The 5,000-nt window shown below is 40.9% G+C and overlaps 2 non-coding genes across 2 annotated transcripts; one reads left to right on the forward strand and one right to left on the reverse strand.

Annotated features, from left to right (window-relative positions):
- Positions 1 to 3,068: 3,068 nt before the first annotated feature.
- On the reverse strand, positions 3,069 to 3,152 carry Trnal-cag (transfer RNA leucine (anticodon CAG)). Its single transcript has one exon. It is a non-coding gene; the product is annotated as a tRNA-Leu (tRNA).
- An 857-nt stretch (positions 3,153 to 4,009) lies between these two features.
- Trnal-cag (transfer RNA leucine (anticodon CAG)) lies at positions 4,010 to 4,093 on the forward strand. The gene has a single exon. It is a non-coding gene; the product is annotated as a tRNA-Leu (tRNA).
- Positions 4,094 to 5,000: the final 907 nt, after the last annotated feature.

Below are 5,000 nucleotides of genomic sequence, written 5' to 3' on the forward strand. Positions count from 1 at the left end.
GCCTTGAAACATATCCGCCCCGGCCTTGTGCCTCGCCAAACCTTGCTGCGAATGTAGATGAGGCTTAAGTCCTTCCTTATCTAGATTATTGGTCTGAGGTTTGGGGTTGCATTTGTAAAATCCAGTGTGACAGACTCCATAGATTGCAAAATAAGACCGGGAGAAGGCCTTTCGTGATTTTAACACAAGATCTGCTGATGATACTTCACTACTAAGGTGGGACAATCTTGAGCAAAGGTGACGCTTGAAACAGCTCACAAATAAGTGTTTTTAATTCGGAATAATTTTTGTCCGGATGGTTTAAAGAATTTGTTTGAGCGAACCCCCGGAATTCATTCGTACAATTCACGGCGCTTCACAATTAATGCTTTCGTGCCCGGGCCCCATGCCGAGTCTGCTAAGAGGGCGTTTTGCTATAGAGGTGCCGTCATGTAGAATGGCCTTGACAACAAAGTTAAGTTGGCGCTTCATCTCAACACTCTCGGCTCTGCTATGGTTTGTGGAAGTACTTATTTTAGTTGTTATGAAACTTGTTTAGGTAATTCACAGCTCAAATTTTAGTGCAATAAACATTGGAGTAGTGGAACATTTTTGTAGTATTAGGACATTGTAATTTTTCAGCTTGTGTCTTGTTCTGACTTTTATGTAAACGGCTCGCTGGAAGAGCAAACTGGCGGTCATGGGCTCAAATCCCATAAGGTTTGTTGAAATTTGAATTCTATGGCAATCTGTGTAGTTGTGCATAATTCTGTAAATTGGAATGTTTTAATGAGATCAAATTCTTCTCACTAGACAAAGCTGAAGATGATGCGCTTTAGAGCATCTCATTTCGGTTAGAGCCTCGAGGAACAATCTTAATCTGATTTGGAAGTTATTCTTGGAAGGTACACAGACCCACGAGTTCTCTTTTTATAGCTAGCATTACACTTTTCATCAATTTATTAGCGAAATCTCCCTTTAACTAAGCTCTTGTGACAATTTCCTGGCCATTGTAGTCCATTTTTGTACCTTTAGTATCATAAAGCTTCAACTGAAGGTCCTTTCTGTGGTGTGACTTGTGTCACGTTACGATTTCGCCAAAGACTGGGCGGAAACAGCCGACACGTTTCTTAAAGTAGTAGGCTTCAACTACGCAACGCTTTACGTCATGACTTTTCCGAGGCGCGAACCAAACTAAGGTAAATCTCCGTTAATTGGGCCAGTAGTTCAAGAAAACCAAACCAAACAGAGGACCTTTCAACCGTAGTCCAACTTCCATGTAAAAATGCAGACCAAAATCCGAATACTTGTGGAAATTGAGTGAAAACTGCAAGCGTTATTACTTCTGTTGCCCTAGGGTCTGTTTGATTTCTAACTTTTGCTTTTAAGTCATATTCTAAAGTCCGTGACTCCCTCAAGTTTTTACTATACGAAAAGCAAAGTTGATGACTTCAGCAAGAAGGGCACAAGAGCGATAGACAGCCAAAAAATAGAAGGTGCACCGCCCAACGTGGGGCTCGAACCCACGACCCTGAGATTAAACCGCTGACGGAACGTTCAACAAACATATGTGACTGGCATGCTTGGGCAAGAGGCATTTCGGGTTTGTTCATCCTCAGATGCTGCAAAACTATTATAATTACTATCATGAGGGGTGTGGGAAAGGACGATCAAAAGACAATTAAAGGGTGCTTATTTAAAAGTAATAGCAGCAGTTTCACTAGCAACATTTGTGGCTTCCTTAATGGTGTTGACAAAAGAATCCTCCTTACAAGAGAGGGTTCCTCTCCACTAACTAAAACATTCACAAGTCAGCAGGCAGTTTGGGAGAAATTTTGTGTGTGTAGATGATGAGTTGAGGAAAAATTATAGACAAAAGTTAAGGTTAGTCTGTAAAATGAGGAGGAAATATTCATAAAGCAAACTCTCAACGGCAAAATGAGGCTAACAAATGAAACAAACTCTGTGTGAAATTCAGAAACAGCCAGATAGTGCATGTGCGATAAACTTAATCAAGTAGGAGAGATGATTGAGAGAGAGATACTTGACCATGAAAACTATACGTTCTTAAAAATTGGAATAATAAATGTCAAAATCTTTATACTAAAATCTTCATTCTTTAATATATATGGAGAAAACTAAAGAAATCCCATGGAATATGAAACACAGGTTCGACGAAGCAAATCTAACAATTGAAGGGCTCACGTGGTTCGTTGACAGTCCACTCAAGATGTAGCCGCCATAGCTCCCGTAGCACAGTAGGTTGGAGCGTCGTATATTCTTATAAGCAGTACCGAAAACGGTTAACGACGGTGCTGTAGTACGGAGGTTTCGATACCCGCCACGAGTAACTGTATTTTAACGTATACATTTTGCACTCTCATTGGACAATTTGAAACACTTGGCCAATGAGAGTGCAGAATGTAATATGATCGCTATCAAGCTATAACAGCCGTAGCCACACATCTAGCTGAACGCATGGGAAGATTATAGAAAGTCGAACGTTATTTTGAATTTGTCCGCCGCTGTGTCGTCCCGGAGTGGAGTTGATGTGATAGGAAATTTATCTGGCCATAAAAACACCACAGCTTAGGAGGCTGTGGTATTTTTATGGCGATTTGGACAGTTGCTTTCTGATGCGATAGCAATTTGTGGGAAGAGATCGCCGCTAGTCACCAGCATCTCTTCTCTTTATGAGTGGAAATGACAACAAACGTCATCGTAAAAATTCGAAAGCCACAAACCAGGCTAAAATGGGCACAGTTTGCCCTCCGATTGCACAGAAAACATGAGGACAACTGTACGTAGAGGTAAGTTTATTTCTACATTTACAGCTTATTTTAGGATTTAGAAGTTCCATATCTCAGTAGAAGTGTGGGTAAGATCGGTGTACTGTATGCTTAAAATCATCTGATCATTGCTAAATTTAATTATTCTCCTTATTCCAAATTTGACTCTGATCACCTGAGGTCAAGTTAATTTGGACATTTTCTTTCCAAACCTGTACATAGCGCTCACCTAAATTAAGCGTACAGAATTTAGTTTCCCAAGATTCGGAGTAACGAAAAAACACCTTAAATGAGGTGAAGTGTCAGGAGTGGGATTCGAACCCACGCCTACATGAGTAGACTGCGACCTGAACGCAGCGCCTTGGACCGCTCGGCCATCCTGACACCTACTCCGTTTCGAATGGGGAGGAGCGTGTTGGCAAAAATGCCGACGTAGGGCCTACCACCTCTGCAATGGTATGTAGGTTGAATTTCGACGGATTTCAACCTGCATCGCTGCTAGCCGGAACGTAGATTAGAGTACTTTGCTCTATCAAAGAAGTGGACATTACAGAGTCTCACATGTCTCCATTTTTAGGCAAAAAGTTAAGTGCCCTTTGCCCGCGCTATCCCTTGGATGAGGACGAAGGCTTTACATCGACTTGTACTTTATGTTTGTCATTATGTTTTTCTCTTTTTCCTGCCGTTTACATCAGGCACTGACAGAAAGTTTTTTAGACGGAGGAAAGCTCGTGCGTCTTCCCTATTCTTTCTTTCACAGGAAATTCGCTTTTCATGTAAAGCCTGTATTGCATTGACGAGGACAATCATATCGCGACGTCTCAAAGTTGAAGATTTCAACGTAAGAGATAGTTGTAGTGGTAACTATCAAAGCTGAGTAGACATATTTCGTTTGCCACTTGTTGTTTGCTTCATATTTGATGATCAGGGAGAGAGAACAGGAGGTGTACGTAATATTGGGTGAATGTAACATCCAGTCACTTAGTTTTAAGTAAGCTGACTTTAAAGTCAAGAGCATCACCCCAGATGAGAGTCGAACCCACAACCTTTGAATTAGAAGTCCAACACGCTAGTCAATTGCGCCACGGGGGCTCTGTGAACACCACAAAAAAACGGGAGCAACAGTTGCGCCAGTTAATATCAGGACGGCTTTGTTAATAAAGGCATGGCATTACTCCCAATTCAAATTTGCGCAAATGGCATGAAAAAACAATCTCACAGTCCGGTTGAAGTTGGAAGGTGTCAGGATGCCCGAGCGGTCCAAGGCGCTGCGTTCAGGTCGCAGTCTATTCATGTAGGCGTGGGTTCGAATCCCACTCCTGACACGTCTGTTAAAATTAAGCTATTATGGGGCCAACGAATCATGTGAAACTACATCCTTCACGTCTTTTTAAGCTAATCACTGTTTGCAGGTTTGGAAGTGAAAATATGGAAATTAACTTGACCGCAACAATGTTCATAAAATGGAATCCAGGTGATGTAATTCAAACCTCGCATCAGGTGTATGATTAATATTCCCATTTATTTGATGATTTAAAGTATACAGTATAAACGTTTGTACAAATCTATATTGACACTAAAGCGCATACGAATCTCCAAGTTCTACCATATGAAATACAACTCATTCTTGCATGCAAAAAGTTTTAAGATTTGTTAATTAAAATCTCAGCTTATCCTCGTCCTCAGCTTACATTCTGGATGGCTACGCGCACACTACCTGATTACAGCAACCCGTTCACTACCTTGAATTAACGATTATTGTAAATTTGCAACTTGCTCTGAATTTACTATTATCGTTAATTTAGAAGACAGGAAGCTTGATATGGATTATGGGAAATGGTTGTGTATTTTTAAAAGACAACCCAAGTATATGGACATAGGACTCGCACCTGAGAATGTTCTCAATCAATTTCAGAGCTAATGAGATTCTGTCGGACTACCTTCTTGTCAGTTGCGAAGTCCCACAAGGATCTGTACTTGGACCCTTATTGTTTCTCATTTATATAACCGCAAAACCGCAGGGTGGGTGGGTACTCAAGTACATTTGGTCGAAAGGACGATAAAATACCATCCGGGGGAAGGTGAAGTTGAACAATTGTTAGTTTCAAAATGGCGCTCGAGTTTCCGAGATGTGTTTAGAAGGAGTTACTTTCGGCTGACTATGACGATATAATTTGAAAGTGAAACAAGTCATTTGCCTGGAAAGTTTATATTTAAAGAAAGATTTAGTTG

Source organism: Montipora capricornis, chromosome 8 (genome assembly GCF_036669925.1).
Source record: "Montipora capricornis isolate CH-2021 chromosome 8, ASM3666992v2, whole genome shotgun sequence".
NCBI classification, from domain to species: domain Eukaryota; kingdom Metazoa; phylum Cnidaria; class Anthozoa; order Scleractinia; family Acroporidae; genus Montipora; species Montipora capricornis.